Source organism: Oryctolagus cuniculus, chromosome 12 (assembly GCF_051225735.1).
Source record: "Oryctolagus cuniculus isolate XC-2025 breed Fujian yellow rabbit chromosome 12, ASM5122573v1, whole genome shotgun sequence".
Taxonomy (NCBI): Eukaryota; Metazoa; Chordata; class Mammalia; order Lagomorpha; family Leporidae; genus Oryctolagus; species Oryctolagus cuniculus.
In genome coordinates, this window is record NC_142878.1 from 22,326,514 (window position 1) to 22,344,576 (window position 18,063).

The 18,063-nt window shown below is 43.8% G+C and overlaps 1 protein-coding gene across 7 annotated transcripts in view; it reads left to right on the forward strand.

The window, feature by feature from the left end:
• The window catches only part of LOC103351297 (uncharacterized), a 156,672-nt gene that overhangs the window by 91,383 nt on the left and 47,226 nt on the right, over nucleotides 1-18,063 (forward strand). Inside the window, exon 5 of one of the 7 annotated variants that reach the window (XR_016217329.1) lies at nucleotides 16,705-17,125. The exons of 3 other annotated variants lie outside the window; for them this stretch is intronic. The gene's annotated coding sequence lies outside the window, so the exon portion shown is untranslated. Of the gene's footprint in view, nucleotides 1-4,488; nucleotides 4,514-16,704; nucleotides 17,126-18,063 lie in introns of those variants that run through there. 3 more of the 7 variants (XR_016217321.1, XR_016217322.1, XR_016217323.1) reach the window with 3 other exon arrangements.

Consider the following 18,063-nt stretch of genomic DNA (forward strand, 5'->3'; position numbering starts at 1 on the left):
GAGGATGGCCCAGGTCCTTGGGCCCTGTACCCGCATGGGAGACCAGGAGAGGCACCTGGCTCCTGGCTTTAGATCAGCACAGTGCGCCGGCCGCAGTGGCCATTGCGGGGTGAACCAATGGAAAAGGAAGACCTTTCTCTCTGTCTCTCTCTCTCTCACTGTCCACTCTGCCTGTCAAAAAAAAAAAAAAATTAGTCCTGCGTAGTGAATATGTGTGGTATCCACATTCATTTTTTTAAAAGATTTATTTATTTGGAAATCAGAGTTACAGAGAGAGAAAGAGAGAGGCCTTCCACCTGCTGATTCATTCCTCAGATGTCTGCAATGGCCTGGGCTGGGTCAGTCTGAAGCCAGGAGCCAAAAGTTTCATCAGGGTCTCCCACATGGGTACAGGGGCCCAAGCACTTGGGCCGTCTTCCACTGCTTTTCCCAGGCCATAAGCAGGGAGCTGGATCGAAAGTGGAGCAGCTGCTGGGACACGAACCAGTGACCATATGGGATGCTGGTATCGCAGGTGGTGACTTTGTCTGCTACGCTGGCCCTTCCACATTACATTTACTCCTGTGAATCCATTGCAAGAGTACAAGGAAAACTTATTCAGTAACTACTTTCACCATTTAGAACATTTTCTTTACTCTAAAAATATGTAGTAATATTTCTGTTTAAAATTATTTATGTATTTGAAAGAGAGAGACACAGAGAGATCTCCCATCTGCCAGTTTACTCCCCAAAAGCCTGCAATAGCTGGGGCTGGTCCAGGCCAAAGCTGGGAGCTGGGAACTTAGTCTGGGTCCTGTGCATGTGTGACAAGAACCCAATTCCTTGAGCCGTCACCTGCTACCTCCCAATGCATTGTGATAAGAGACATGGGCTTCCCAAGCAGCTTGTTAGCAACTATGACAAACTACCTCTACCAATGTTGGTTCCAATGGCCAGCCTATATAAATCTGGTTGAAAAGATGGAGTTCAGATGTTGATCAAACATCTTATGGTATTGGCTTCCAGACTTATAACAGCCTTCATGGAATCTATGTTGAGACACATTTGAGAACTTAAGTATTTTTAGTCCTAATAGAAAAGAACTCTGTTGGTCAAAGTACAAATGTTATCTTTTACTGAGATCTCCTAAGCAGTTCTTCTTTTTTTGTTAAAGATTTATTTATTTATTTATTTGAAAGTCAGAGTTACATAGAGAAGAAAAGGCAGAGAGAGGGAGAGAGAGAGAGAGTGAGTGAGTGAGTCTTCCATCTGCTGGTTCACTCCCCAGTTGGTTGCAATGGCTGGAGCTGTGATGATCCGAAGCCAGGATCAAGGAGCATCTTCCAGGTTTCCCACACTGGTGCAGGGGCCCAAGGACTTCGGCCATCTCCTACTGCTTTTCCAGGCCATAGCAGAAAGCTGGATCGGAAGAGGAGCAGCCAGGACTTGAACTGACGCCCATATGGGATGCTGGCACTACAGGTGGTGGCTTTACCTGCTATGCCACAGCACTGGCCCCAGCAGTTCTTAAGTTTGAATCATTTTTTGAAAATGGTTTCGATTGGTAGATATTTCTTACGTGTTTACTGAGTGTGTGAAGTGATAGAAAACAGGTCAGCAAACCAGAAACATACTCATTGACTTCTCAGTGGGACTGGAAGACAAGGAGCATTCTACAACACTGAATATGTAAATGGAAAGGAAAAAGAATCCACTTCTTTCAAATCTCAGTAACTTCTATCTAACGTTGAGGCCAGCCACTTCTGTTAATTATCAGTTGCAGTAAGCACCAAAGACAACCTGGATAGGTTTAGCAAGATAATTTGTTAAAGGACTATGAAATGAAAAATTACAGCACCACGTTAAGCCTCGCAGTCACTCCATAAGCTTGGCCAGTGTTTTTGCTCACTTTCACTCATTGCTTTTATTATTAATGCCATTGTGATTGCAGGTGTCCACCTACTTGTTGAGGGCAAGTGTTTGTATAGGGGCTTACCTTCAAGAATGCAGTATAATAATAAGAGTATCTCACATTTCTATGAATACAGAGCTGCAAGGCAAAATGTTTTATTTTTCTAACAAAAGACAAACCAACTCAAAACCATACCTAGACACACACACAATAACAACATCACAAAGTTGATGGTGCCATGCCAGCTCTTAAAAGAGAGTTGTAGTTGACCCTCAGAGTTGCCCTAGGATTGCCTTCCCTTCCTGCTAAGGTTCATGTTCACGATCAGGGTTAGGTGGGAGCAATGGTAGCTAACAATAGCTAGTGATCAGACAAACGGAGCATGAGCCACCATTAGTTGGCATTTTCCTGGAAGGAGATGTAGCCACATATGCAAAGGAAGATGAACATGGCATTGCTAAGCTCTCAGGTTGCTAATTCATTCCCATCACTGGAAATTACTAAGATATTTATTTTTAAAATACTCCCCCTTGATTTTTTTCCTTTTTGAGCTGAGGTCATAAATCAATCATGCTGGTATTTTTCCTTTCCTTTTTTTTTTTTTAACTTTTTTTTAACTTTTATTTAATGAATATAAATTTCCAAAGTACAGCTTATGGATTACAATGGCTTCCCCCCCCATAACTTCCCTCCCACCCCCAACCCTCCCCTTTCCCTCTCCCTCCCCCCTTCCATTCACATCAAGATTCATTTTCAATTATCTTTATATACAGAAGATCAATTTAGCATATATTAAGTAAAGATTTCAACAGTTTGCACCCACACAGAAACACAAAGTGTAAAATACTGTTTGAGTACTAGTTATAGCATTAAATCACAATGTACAGCACATTAAGGACAGAGATCCTACATGAGGAGTAAGTGCACAGTGACTCCTGTTGTTGACTTAACAAATTGACACTCTTGTTTATGGCATCAGTAATCACCCTAGGCTCTTGTCATGAGTTGCCAAGACTATGGAAGCCTTTTGGGTTCACCAACTCTGATCATATTTAGACAAGGTCGTAGTCAAAGTGAAAATTCTCTCCTCCCTTCAGAGAAAGGTACCTCCTTCTTTGATGACCTGTTCTTTTCACTGGGATCTCACTCGTAGAGATCTTTCATGTAGGGTTTTCTTTTTCTTTTCTTTCTTTCTTTTTTTTTTTTTTTTTTTTCCAGAGTGTTTTGGCTTTCCATGCCTGTAATACTCTCATGGGCTTTTCTTTTATTGACGTGATTTGGTCATGTGAAGTGTTGCTTCCTTAATGCTTACTTTTTTTTTTTTTTTTTAAAAAAAGATTTATTTATTTGAAAGTCAGAGTTACACAGAGAAAGAAGGAAAGGCAGAGAGGCAGAGAGGCAGAGAGAGAGAGAGAGAGAGAGAGAGAGAGGTCTTCCATCCTCTGGTTCATTCCCCAATTGGCTGCAATGGCTAGAGCTGAGCCAATCTGAAGCCAGGAGCTTCCTCCAGTCTTCCCACATGGATGCAGGGGCCCAAAGACTTGGGTCATCCTGTACTGCTTTCCCAGGCCATAGCAGAGAGCTGGATCAGAAGTGGAGCAGCCGGGACTCGAACCGGCACGCATATGGGATGCTGGCACTGCAGGTAGTGGCTTTACCTGCTATTCCATAGCGCTGGCCCCAGTGCTTACCTTTTAAAACACCTTTTTCTATCTGTGATTTCAAGCTGGAGTTTAACGTGGAAATGGGTCCTGTAAGGTGTCTCTGATTTCCTGTGATTCTTTGACCAAAGAAATAGCCACAAAAATGAATAATCTGCCAGGTTGAAACCTATTGCTGTGGTCTTTGCTCAAAAGCAGCCCACCCCTCCTCCAAGCAGGGAAGTTACTGTTTATTTAGCAATACAAATCAAACTGAAAAGCGACAGACAATTTAACAAAGGCATGGGGTTTGGTACCTTGGAATTCCTCATTTTTCCTACAAATGGGATTTGTGTGAAGCGCTTGCTGATCGCCTCCTGCACACACAAACAACACAACGTGAGCAGGGCCAGCTCTGAGCACTTGCATTTGGCTGAGATCGGTAATCCCAGACTCCAAGCCAGTTTCCTTTGAGCACACAGGCCTGGCAAGAGTGGCTTTCCCAAGCAATGGTTTTGGAAAACAGGTGCTCGTAATATTCAAATTGTTTCTGGTTTTTAATTATTTTGTTTCTCCAACTCCCCTCGTCCAGACTTGCTAATCCCTGGCATTTCTGCTTTCCTGTAATAGACAATCATAAATTTCCAGAAAAGTAGGGTCCCTGGGCCTGAAGTAAAGTAACATTGTTTGTTCAAGATATTTCGCGATGGTGCCAAGTGCATAACAAAACATGGTTTATGGCCTTCATTTGGCATTGGATCGTGCTACAAAGCTTAGACCAGCGTTTCCTCCAGAAAGTTTTACATTTTTAATGAGAGAAAATATTTCCAACTGCAGAGTTCTCAAAGAACTTTACAAGGTTTAATTTCTGAAAACTAAAACCCTTCAAAATAAAGTGGTCTTAACATTTTGTTTTAAGTTGTTGCTTTTTGTAAGGTTTATTTATTATTTTGAAAGGCAGTGTTACACAGAGAGAGGAAGAGATGAGAGACACAGAGACAGAGAGAGAGATCTTCCATCTGCTGGATCACTCCCCAAATGGCCACAACAACCAGGGCTGAGCCAGGCCAAAGCCAGGAGCCAGAAACTCCATCTGGGTCTCCTACGTGGGTGGCGGAGGCCCAAGCATCTGAACCATCCTTCGCTGCTTTCCCAGGTTCATTGGGAGGGAGCTGGATTGGAAGTGGGGCATCCGGGACTTGAACTGGTGCTCATTTGGGATGCTGGTGTTGCAGGTGGCGGCTTAACCAACTATGCGACAATGCCGATCCCGATTTATTGCTTCTAAATGGGTCTTTGTGAGGAGTGCTCCTTTACTTACAGGCACTGGTGGTGTTTCCTGAGTGACACAAACCAGCATGAAGCACTAGCTGTGTTGTTGCAAATAAATACAAGAAGGTGGAGGCAAAAAGCAGCATTTTTCACTGACATAGGCTCTGCCACTGAACCTGAGCCAGATCTCTTCCAGCGGCCTTGGGTCTCCGAAAGAGTGGAGAGAAGATGGCTAATCCAGATTTCAAGCAAAGATGGCTTTCTCAGAAGAAGACGTCCCTCAAGTGTGAGCAGACCTGCAGACCTAGCTCGTCCCATGGAGAGGAGGACAGCACAGTACTGCAGGAAATTTACTGCAAATGAAATAGAATGAAAAAGCAAATTAGCTCCCCAGACAAGAAAAGAAGAAACGCCTGCTAATCACTGGAAAAGAAACCGTGAGACAAAGAGGACAGAGCCAGGAGCAGATGTGTGGCTTAGCTGTTAGAATGCCTGTGTCCCGTATCCAAGTGCCTGAGTTCCAGATACAGCTACAACTCCGGACTCCAGCTTCCTGCCAGGACACAGCTTGGGAGGCAGCGGTAATGGCTCGAGTGATTGGGTTTCTGTTGCCCATGTGAGAGACCTGGACTGAATGAGTTCAATTAAATAAATTTTTGAAAATTTATTATTATTTTTTAAAGATGTATTATTTATTTGAAAGAGGTATTACAGGGGCAGAGAGAGAGAGGTCTTCCATTTGTTAGTTCACTCCCCAGATGGTCACAAAGGCCGGAGCTGGGCTAATCTGAAGTCAGGAGCCAGAAGCCTCTTGGGGGTCTCCCAGCGAGGACAGGGGCCCACGGACTTGGGCCATCTTCTACTGTTTTCCCAGGCCATAGCAGAGAGCTGGATTGGAAGTGGAGCAACCGGGACGCAAACCAGCGCCCATTTGGGATGTTGGCACTGCAAGGTGGCGCCTTTACCTGCTATGCCACAGTGCCAGCCCCCCAAATGTATTATTTTTAAAAAGGACAAACCCGATGGGCCTGCTGTCCTCCTAGAAGGTCACATATCTGCCAGAGTACTGACTGCATTCCTTTATTAGGAAAAACAAAACAAGACTGAAGAACAAAATTGTTGGGCTCAGCACCAGTGTTAGGCACCTTTGGAAGAAAACAGCATTACATGTGACGCTGGGCCCTGCTCCTCAGTGGCCTGTCTGAAGGTGATAAGCCATGGATTGCCAGCCCACATCCCCAGGTTTTTATTCCTTGGGTGTAGGCTGCAGCCCTAGAGTTAGCCATTTTGGTAAATTCCCAGGTAGGTGATAAGATATTGCTTGTGTGGGGACCACTCATTGAGAACCATTATTGAAACATACATCGTTAGCTTTGAGATCCAGGGGAGTAGAGAAGGTTGAGTTTCTCAGTCACCCTATCACTTGCTTTATGGCCCTTCTTTGTTCTGCATGGGTACAGCAAAGTGTCCTTTGCCCTAGGGAGACTCTGTTGACCTATTCTCTAACAATGGCTTGATTGGTGTCCTGTTTGCAGAGGACCTGGCAAAAATTGTGATAGGAAATGGGGAGTGTGCAGTTGGCCAGGGGTCCTCTAGATAAGCTGGTTGGAAGATACACCCTCTTCCTTTATCTGGTGTGGTGCAGACCACTCCCAGGAGTCCGAGGACGGGTTTTCTGTTGCAGCAAACCTGGAGGAACCAAAGAAGTTCACTTTGTCTTCATTCAAAGATGATTAATTTGTCTTTATGATCTAACTAGGAAGCCCCTGAAATAGGTCATGGATGAGTCTTAGAATCTCTAGGAGTGATGTGGAGACAAGCCCTAAGAGTTTTAACCCATGAAACTCTGTAACATCAAAGAATCAAATTTCAATGTTAACTTAAACCAACTCAGGTTTAATGCGAATATAAAGTTCTTAACTCCCAGTCTATTTTGTCTGCATCTCTAACCTTTGTTTCTCAGGCCTACCTAAGCTTTTCCATCTGGGTATTGCTTCTAGTTGTCTTCATTTTAGTGCTTGGGAGATTATGACCCTGGAATTCCACAGCGTATCATAACCCCTTAAAGTCTACGGCTCATCCCACAGGATAAAAGCCCATGTGAATGCTCTGTAAACCTCACAGCCTAACACAAGGCTGAGTATCATGATGGTGAGGAGGGATGGTGTTTCGAGTCATATCTTACATCTCCTTAAACAGACTTCCAAATGCAGGTTCTCCGGGCAGGGTGTGAGCTGTTCAGTTTAATCACGTGGAAGGCCACCTTTGCCGTGGGGAAGGGGCAACCCTGCAGTGATCCTTATAATTCTGATGCATTGTGAGTAGAGTTTCTGATACCCAGGACCCTTTTGGGGTTGGAGTGTTGGGAGGGAAGCCTAGCAGCACTTAGACGTCTCCACAGCAGAAGTAACACTTGATCAAGGGGAAGGGCATTAAGCTAACCACCACCAACCCTACTTGTCTTCTGCGTCTCTAGAAGTGTCTGCTGAACGTCACCACTGAAGGCCCTGGATGTTAGAACCAGGGCCCTGGAGTCTGTGTGAGTATGACTCAGAAAGGGTGTGCTGTTCTCTTCTGCATCTCCTTACGACCGGGAGACTAGGGCCCCATGATCACCTGGGAGCCCACCTGGAGAGCAGCCTTTCCCTCTTGCTCTTGGGGACTCCAGAAGAGTGAACAGTCAAGGGCAACCAGAAGGCACACATGAAAATGGCTCCAAAGTGGACTGCTGTACATTCAGAAAGTGGGAGATGGTCGTTGTCGGCCCTTGGCCTATTCACCTTTGAGTGCACTCCTCTTTTGAAGGAAGATTCCTTTACTCCTGATGCAATGTTCCTAGTGCCCCAGGCTGCGTTCTGGCCCCTAGTGGGCCTTTGGGCGTGTCTAGGGCTCATGATCTCAAACAATCTCTGCTTTGTGACTTTCTGTCACCTCTGCCTAACAGAGGACTAAATGGTCCAAGCTACAGATGGGTTTGTGCATGGTGACAAGTAAATGTGCCAAGGAGGACTGCAGGGCAGAGTGTGTAAAATGGAAATGGTGCCAGAGAACCACACCAGAAGGCGTGTGGCCTCAAAGGCAAGATCTTGTCTGTCTGGTTCACCCCAGTCAGGAGCATTTGACCTACTGCTTGGCACATGGTAGGTACTCCACAAATATTTGCTGATTGGCTCAATGGGTGAACACAGAAATGCAGGGTGTATGGTCCTATGCCACTGTCATTCAATGAGGCGCTTGCTCTCCTCCAAGCTGGCTATGAATGAGAACAGAGCAGATCACCGAATGTTAAGACTTTAGTGACTGGGAGAATGGAAGTTCCTCGGAAGCAGACCAGGAGGAGCTCCGGGAGGCAGCCCCTGAGAAAGCAGTGAGTGTAGGGTTGAAGAAAGGAAGCACACGTGTACTGGTTGCCTATCTTGCTAGGAGCTTTACATGTGTTACCAGCCCTGTTCCTGGTGAGAGCCCTGAAAAACAAGTCCAAGGCCATGTGCTGTATCCAGGAGGAAACCCAGGTTGGAGAGACAAGCTGGAGAATGCCTAACCCAGGACTTGCACTTGAATCTTTTTGATCCAGAGCTCATGCTGGTTAGATGAACTGGTGATGGGGAAGGTGGATAAGGGCTGTTTCCCCAGTTTGATTAGAAAATGGCACGAACTTCTTGAAACACCTTCTTTGATTCTAATTTGACACTACAGGTCGTTACCCACAGCTATCCATGGATCACTACTCAGCTTCTCTCTGAATCTTATTTCAAAATTCCAGAGAGAGAGAATCATTTGATCCAGTTTGGAAAGATGATAAGAGCCCAGGACAGCGGTAGCCTCGTGTGCTCATCTCCTTGTTAGGGCTGAATCTGGAGTAAGATTCTTTCAGAAGAGAGTGGGCATGGGAGACAGTGATTGGCATTTCTAGGACAAACAGGTGTAACCAACATGCACCTGTAACCCTCTTGCCTCTTTAATTCCTCAGTGAGCATCTATCTGTTTCTCTGCCAAGATGAAAGGTTTATGCTCCTTTTTTACTTCTTGCCCAGTCACATGGGACATTACGCTGGAGTCTGTTGTCAGCTTGAGTCACAGTTAGCTGGTACATGTGAAACATGAAGTACATAAACTGTGCTAACATCTGTTGCCAAAGTAAAGAAATGACTCCTTGCGGCAGTTATCAGTAAAACAGAACAAAGTATTTCTCAATGTGTTTAGCTCCAGCAGAGAGAAACAGGAACAAAGACAACTGGCCTTTGAGTGAATAGGGCTGAACCCCAGAGTCAGCCCTCCCTTAGAGAGCTGTTGGGGATGAGTTATTGTAAGCCGTTGGTAAAGGAGCCAGGGCAGTGTGGGAGAGCCCTGCTCAGCTTTCCCTCCACGAGGGAACCTTCGGTGCGGAGCATAGTGAGCCATCAGCCTCCATGGGTCATACCCTTGGCATCTCCTGCAGCCCTCACTCATACCAGGTCTATGACCCTGCTGCTCCTAGCTTTGGCTGAGCCTCCTGGGGCTGCTATTGCTGGACCCTTCTTTTTTTTTTTTTTAACTTTTATTCAATGAATATAAATTTCCAAAGTACGACTCATGGGTTACAATGGCTTCCCCCCCATACCGTCCCTCCCACCCACAGCCCTCCCCTTTCCCACTCCCTCTCCCCTTCCATTCACATCAAGATTCATTTTCGATTATCTTAATATACAGAAGATCAGCTTAGTATACCTTAAGTATGGATTTCAACAGTTTGCTCCCACACAGAAACATAAAGTGAGGAATAATAGATGATTTTTTTTAAATGATGATGAAATCAGATCAGACCTATTGTCATGTTTAATCCCAGTGAGAGTCAATTTGGGAGTTGATAATTTTTTTTTTCTTTTTTACAGAGGATCAGTTTAGTATGCATTAAGTAAAGATTTCAACAGTTTGCACCCCCATAGAAACACAAAGTGAAATATATTGTTTGAGTACTCGTTATAGCATTAAATTTCAATGCACAGCACTTTAAGGACAGAGATCCAACATGAGGAGTAAGTGCACAGTGACTCCTGTTGTTGACTTTACCAATTGACACTCCTGTCTATGGCATCAGTAATCTCCCTATGCTCCAGTCATGAGTTGCTGGACCCTTCTTGCCCAACATGGACTGCTCTGCTGGACAGGGACAGCCTTTGTCCTGGGGCTTCTCCTCAGCCTGGCCGTGCCATCTCACTGTAGCCTGAGCCATTTCCTACTCAGTGTCCCTCATGCCTTCTGTCCTTGGATAGCTGTCACACTTGCACGGTGATCTGAAGGCTCGTCCTGCTGGCTGAGTCTCACACTCGCCTTTTTCTTTCACAGGGGTTCCCCCGCTGCATCTCATGCACGTCTGATTTTGTCTTGATGTCTGCTTCTTCAGGGGCCTGAACTGGCAAAGGATGTTAGGATGACGGGAATTCTATGGTACTCAGATGTAAGAAGCAGTGCTGGGCCTCCTGGGGAGTCCAAGCTTTTGTTCAAAAAGCAAGAGAGGTGGCATCTCAGCTTCACTCTAGTCCCCGACTTATAGCTTGTTGGGACCAGTCCAGGTTAAGTGACCCTAATCTATAGAGGCTAGAATTACCTCAACGTATAGAGCAGAGTTTTAGAGGTCCTACTTGATTGAACCATTGCAGGGCTAATTACATTTGCAAACTAAATAATTCCATTGTACAAGAAATGGTTCACGTGACTTCCAAAGGTGCCCAGAGTGAAACAGGTGATAGCCAAGGCGCCCTGAGAACGAGGCGTGTTTGAGAGTAAGGCCTGCATCTCCCAGACCTCAGGAGTTCCTCCAGTCCCAAATGAATGCTCCTCTTCTAGAAATCTCACCTGTTGCAAGGGAAAAGTTCTTGGGGTGTCCCGGCCCCACACAACTTTGCAGAGGGGTCTCAGCAAGCTGCTTTCTCATGTCTTCTCCCACGAGGTGGGAGGTTTCTTCTTTATCCTGTGTGCTCCTAGTTAAGGCAGACGTACAAGGAAAGTCTATGTGCTCACGTGTGGTGGATTTCATTGTTGAATGATCTAGCTTTGTCACTTCATTAGGGAACCCCCAACTTTCAGGATTTGAGAGTCTTTTTACTGTGGCTGAGGACAGGAGATCTATTTTCCCAAAAAAAGACTCAGATCTTTTACTGGAGTATATAAGCCTGACTGTCTGCATTCTGGGGGTCATGTTGGGGAGAAGCATCTGTCTGAGTATCCAGAGGTGGGAGAAAAATTTTCACCTTTCAGTAATTAGACTTTCATTAATCTCTCTATTTTCAATATGGCCCAGCTTTTCCCAACATTGTCTATCATCCATGTCTCTTGGTCTCTTTGATATTTTTTTTTCTAGTGTTAAGAAAGTATTTTTGCTCAGATTGGGTAGTGACTATTGCTTGCAACAATTAGTGGGCAAGGGGATCTGAGAAAAATAGCTTCCTAAATGAACTTTTAATGAATTGTCCTGTTTTCCAGTCCAGCTTGCATCCTCAAGTTCAAAGGCACTGGTGTTCCCATTCCTCCCAAACTTTTGTTGCGCTTATCTCCTCTCCCATTCTCTTTGTTTGGGTTTAGTGTCCTCCCCGGCCCCTCCTTCCCTCTCCACTTTTGGTGTAGTTTCATGTGGAGCAGGAAGTGAATGCATGCATTTGGTAGTTATATTTAACTCCAAGACTCCTCCCAGGAACTCGGACGGGGAGGGTCTGCTTGCAGCAGGTGTTTCAGTGCAGAATACAGAAAGGTCTCCGCTCTTAAACTTTAAACCATGTTAGGCTTCGGAGATCAGAGTTAACCCTATGACTTGACCCTACAGAGAATGGAAAACCGTGGAATCTGCTGAGTATGAGTAGAATTAGCTTCAGGCGGCTCACACTTCAAAGCACTTGACTTTTTTGTGTTGTAGCTGAGTTAATTTTTGAGTTGCATGGAATAGGACTACAGCTGGAATATATTGTGGTAAGACGACCAAGAAGTCGAAAATACTTGCTTGGTTTTCTTGGGAAATTCAGTAAACCTACTGAAAATTCAGGTAACCTTTAAAATTAGTAATTTCTTATCCTGGTTGACTTGGGAAATTGGTTACATATAAAGCCAGGAGAGTGTTATCAAATTAGTAACAATATTGAGACTAATGAAAGGGGGAGAAGAAACCTAGGCTGAGTCCCGTGGTGTGAGGCTGGGATCAGAGGCGTGTAGAACTCAATATAAATGCAAACTTACATACACACATGCACATTTCAATACTATAGAGAACTAGGTTTACGTGTAATTCTATGACATGTGTGAGTGGGCATAATAGACTAGGAATCCCTAACTCCATACTGGTAAATTATAATGGAGAGAAAGAAAACTCTTGGAGCAGAATGGCAACTAATGTACAGAGTATGATAGAAAAACATGTTTTGGTAACTATCATGGTAATAATCAACTTAGGCAAGAAGCATCAGTAGCTGATAGAGCCAGTGGATAAGAATATGGTGAGATGATTATTAGTCTCAAACTAAATCCTCCCAAAAATATATTTTTTTCATTGCAAAAAGAAAAGGTCTTGCTTTACAGTAGAGGATCCTGGCATGGACCACCCTAATTAAGTGATCAAACGGACACCAGTAATGCGACAAACGAAAGCTTGCACCACTCAAGAGAATGGAATGAGTTGGACATCTTGCCATATACTTCTGCTAAAAAATCATAACCTGGATTTAATCATGAAAAACATTACAGCCATATTGAAGGACAGTCTACTGGATAACTGGTCAGTTCTCTTCCAAAATGTTAAGATAATGTAAATCAGGAGCCATTGAGCAATTGTCTTCATATTAAAGGAGACCAGTCATGATACTTAAATGCAACATGCAGTCTTAGATTGGATTCTTTGCCATAAGGTTCTCAAAGTGTAGTCTGAAAACCAGCAGGTTTAGGACCACCCAGAACTGGCGCTAGTGTAAAATTGTGGACGCTATGCCATACCTAATGAATCAGAAACTCTGGATTTGGGGCCTTGTAATTTATATTTACCAAAACTTTCCATTGATTTTGGTTCATACCTATGTGTGAGATCCATGCTATCAAACACATTTTTAGGGCAGTTGTTGAAGTTGTAGAATAGATGATAATATGCCAATGTTTATCATTGTTTGTAGGCAACATGATAAATTATTTAAGGATAATAGAAAATTATGCCTGCAACATACTCTTCAATGATTCAGTGGAAAGTTCTTTGTAACATATTGGAAACTCTTAAGTATGCTTAAAAACATCCCTGTGGTGGGTCTTTGACCTAGTGATTAAGACACCTGTGTTCCTATTGCAGTACCTAGGTTTAATACCTGGCTCTACTCCTGATTCCAGCTTCCTGCTAATACAGATGCTGGGAGGCAGCAGTGGTGGATCAAGTAATTGGGTTCCTGCCACCCATATGTGAGACCTGGATTGAGTTCCTGGTTTCTGGGTGAAAGCCAGTGCAGGCATTTGGGAAGTGAACCAGCAGATGGGAGCTTGTGGTCTCTGTCTCTGTCTCTCTCTGTGTGTGAAATACGTACATTGAAATTAATATATATATTTCAAAATTTCAAATGATGTTGGGATAAGTTATATATTTACTAGGAAGAAAGTCTGACTCATGTTCATTCTAACAGCTTTCATGTAAGTCAAATGTGGTACTGCATATATATTCCATTACATGTATGGATAAATCTTCTATGGAAAATAGTTTGTCCTCTCAAGAACCATCTGTGTTTACTTTCAGGTTGAACCAACCCTAAGTTGCTAACATTCTTTTAAACCATGTTGATGAATGACACAATCTCTGAATCACATCAAAGCCAATATGGTTTCTGTGGGGATTCCATATCAGTGGAAAAACATTTCTGCTGAATAGCATCTGCCTGTCCATATGTGCAGAGAATTGTCAGTACACAGAACTGAAAAAAAAATTGTTTTCAAATAATTGGCTAGAAGACATACCCAGCCCTCTTCCTCTGCTGTATTACTAATTGCCTGAATACAGCTCATGTTCTGAAATTCTCTCTCATTGTAAATTCTTTGCAAGACTTTCCATTGCACACAACTAAAATACAGCCAGAGCAAAATATAGCCCAAGACAAGTACATACGTTGGATTAAATTCAAATATGCAGGGCTTTATCTTGAAGGAAAAGTCCTTTTAGAGTTAGAGAGGAAGTGAATCAGGCTCATGGACCTTGGCTAATTGATAAGCAAACAGTGGTGGTGGATTGTTTTTCTACTTTTGGTTGTCTTCTGTGAAACCGTTGTCCAATATCCAAAAAGCCATTTCCATTCTCCCTGGTGTCTTGGTGGTTATGCATTTGTTCTGAGCCTGTGAACACACAATTCCCTTCCAACTAGCAAGTGTTCCTTCTCCAGCCATAATCCTTTGAAGAACTGAATCTGATCAGCTATGTCACAACTGAAGAAGACAGCGTTTGTTTCAACAGTTTATGTAGAACATCCTGCTGCTAATGTCAGCACACAGATTGGGCAAGATCCACCAAAAGAACTTTCAGACTATTTGTACTCAATTAAATGTTTATTTAAAATTTTCCTTTGGTTTTTACTGCTATAAATGTATTGTTCATTTTTCACATACCAGGCACGGTTGTTTAGTCTCAAGGGCATTACTTGTTACAAATTTAACAACTGTGACATATTAAAAACAACATTTAGGGAAGAAATTAGGGTTGAGAGGATGTGACCAGATGTTTCCGTGGTGTTTCACCAAAATGTCACTTAAATGCCAACACAATTTAAGAAGGAATTTTTTCCCAAAGTCTCTCTACCCACTTAACTGACCCCAAAATATGTTGCTATCACAGTTATATTAGAAAACCCATTTGATTTCCTTTTGAGTCATAGTTTTCTGGAGGATACTGAACATCTTTTGACCCGCATTTTTTTTTATAAGTCCACTATGGCAACACAAAAAAACCAGAAAACAAAAAACGGTGACTATACTGCATACTGCCCTTGTGTCCCAAGTTTTCTCGACTAAATTGAGGATGCTGGTATTTATCTCCTATGATCGATCTAGAAATTAAATGAGCCGAGGCGTGACCATCTCAGCCTAGTACCTGGGCACATAAAAATGGCATGTGCCATCATGTAATTATTGTGACAAATGGTGCTATTGATTGACTGCTTTGATTGGAATAGGAGAAAAAAAAAAAAAAAACAAGACAGAAAAATAAAAAGCCCACTAAGTGCCCTGGTGCTATATTGACTTAGAAGACAGAAGATCTCTCCTGCAATTCTCCCCCAGCCCACCCCGTCACAAGTTTCCATCTTCCCATCTAGGAGTAGCTACAGGAGAAATTATTTGCACATCAGTCTGGTGGCCATTAGGTTAGAACTCAGAGCTGACATCTAAATCCAAGAACATTTAGAAGGGAGCCTGCAGGTGGCTACAAAAAAGCAGAGACTGTCTGGCCCCCAAGCGGAGGTCTCCAGGTTTGCTCTCCTTCTGTGGGAATTCTCTTAATGCCCAAGGGTTAATAGAACATTTTGAACAGTAGGCTGAGGCTCTGGAGTTCTCGTGATTGGGTCCACATTCAAAAATATACAAAAACATAAAAGTCGCTGAAGCAAATGCTGCGCAACAGAGGTTTTTCAGGGAAAAGGGATAAACTTGATCCAAAAATATTTTGGAGGGTGGAGACATTCCAAGCATACCATTCCATGTCTGTGCCAATGGAATGTGGGCACAGTGCAGGAACAATGTCCGAGGCTGGAGAGCTTTGAAGGACCAAGGAAATTCTGAGCGGAAAACACACGGTAGTGCTGAGTGTCCAACCGTACCCACTCCCACAGTCACAAACAAGCCTCCCTGTTCACAGGTTCAATTGTGAATTCTTGGTGAATTTGAGGTTCAAGGACTATGAGTTCCAAAATGTGGTGGCAAACGGTTATAGGTGCATCTTCAAAGCTCTACTCTGGTGTCACATATGTTGGATTGGAAGGAGCCATCAAGCAAGCTCCAGTGACGACATTTTAATCCCGGACTGGGATCGCCATGTTGTCCCTCTCCATTCTCTTTGATTCCAGGTAGATAGAGCCGCTGTAGTGACATTTCTCAATTTGAAAATGAGCATAAATAAAGTGAGCTGTTCCGAGGTAATCACGAAAAGGGAGACGTGGAGAGACAGACATATTTGCTCCCTCTCCTAAATTCCTTGAACAAAGTTTGTTTGCTTGTGGTCGTGGTTGTTTTTTCCTCAGCAGTGCCTGTGATTCTGCAGAACACGAGAGGACGTGGATTTTGAGAGTCGCCGTCATTCCCAAGAACTGTGTCGGCCATACTTTGTGGGTGTGGTTGCATCTGCAGAAATTCACCTTCATTCTTCTCTGTAGATAAACTGGGGGGGGGGGGGGGGGAGGAGTCAAGACTTTTTTTTTTTTTTTCAATTAAAAGTTCAGGTTTTATAACAGTACTTTGCAGTGTGTTTTACTGAAGAATTATTTCTTTCTTTTTCCTTGACTAAAAAAAAAAAAAAAAAAGAAATAGCAATAGCAATCCACTTCATGCAAAGCCCCATTTAGCAGTTGCCTGGAATGGGATGACTCAGTGTTTTTCAAAGGTGGGGCAGAGCTCACCTCAACCAGAATCACCTGGAGGGTTTGTGAAAGTGCAGATGTCTGGGCTGTACTTTGGCCCTCCTGAGGTAGGCTCTGCAGGTGCATCCTGGGCAGCTGCATCTTCTATGGGCTCTGCAGGTGATGCTTATGCGTCTTTCAGGGTCCGGGGGTCTCTGCGGAAGGGAGATTGTTAATTCCAGTCATCAAAGCTGCTGGAGCCTTCTGCATGGGAGTTCCTCTTGCTTTAAGGGAGGGTCAGTGGTATCTGGGCTTTGAAAAAAAAGAAATCCCAATTTTAACCAAAATTCTCCATGTTTTCTCCTAGCTTTGTTTTCCACCACGGGCTCAATCATCCAACCTCTGTTACACAGAATGGCATTTGGAATTGAGCTGTTACCCAAAACATGTTGCTGTTAGCCCTGTATTCCCAATGCTTCCGTGTTGCTGGCCGGTGACTATGATCTGCATTTTCAGGCAAGAAAAGGGACACATTCCAGAAGCCAAGTCACCTGACAGTTGGTCGTGTGATGTGGAGTAGATCTGAGTCCTTGACATTGCCTTCCAGGGCAATGGTTCTTGACCTTGACTGCACACTAGAATCACCCGGATTTAAAACTTGAAAGTCTAGGCACCTACACCCTATGCCAGAGGCACCCAAAATCAGTAGGACAGGACCTAGGCATGGTGCTCTGTGCTCTGTGCCTGGTACTCTGTGAGGCCCCCTGGTGACTCCCATGTGCAACTGAGGGCTGGGGCCACTCTCCTGGGGCAATGCAGAAAGGAAATTGAAGTCTTCAGAACACCTGGGGAGAGCTGTACTTTTCCTGTCTGCAGTGCGCTCTGGCAGGAGAACATTTAGGAGGGATTGTTCATGGAAACATATTCCACAGTGTGAATTTGCAAGATTATTTAGAAGCTTCAACCATTTTTACAGGCAGTCCAGTCTGGAACATGGATGTGTGAATGTAGGAGGTGTGTGCAACGCACCTGCCTAGACTCATCCGCAACATGGACTACCCCGGCCTGCCCGGGCCACTCCCTACACCAACACGTCCCTTATGTGCTTCAAGATAATCTGCGAAATTTATCAGTCTTCAGCTCTTTGCTGTCTCCTCAAGAGCCAGTAACACATCTCCAGTGAGCTGAAACAGGGAAAGTTGTTTTAAACCATTGACTGCTTAATAAATTAGCACTAGACGGCTCTTAGCCTAATTTATCTCTGAGAGTCAGTTTCCCAGGGTATCAGAGCAATACCACAAGAAAAATTATTTCCATTAAACACCACAAAAATGTCTTTCCTGTGATACTTCACCGAAAGGGTGACATGTACGAGATTCTCAGTCACAAAACAGGAAAGAAATGTTTGAAAGTTAAATTAAAAAGTAAAGCACAGTTAAGATTTTATTGAGCTTAAACCCCATTCCTACCCCCTAAACATATAAATCTGTTCTGTGTTCTGTGTCTCCCACTCAGATGGGTGATAAATTTCGGATGCTGGATTCTTATGTCTCTAAAAATAACGTTTACCTAAAGTGAAGTGCAACATCTGGGCCCACTGGGGCAGCCTGAAGTGGCCTTTCAGGTTAATTGTTTGTGTGATCAGGTTAGATTTACCAGCCCTGAAAACGATACCGGTTTTGTTTCTCTTGGCCTCTGCCCACCACAGGTGAAGAGCCCTGTCCCA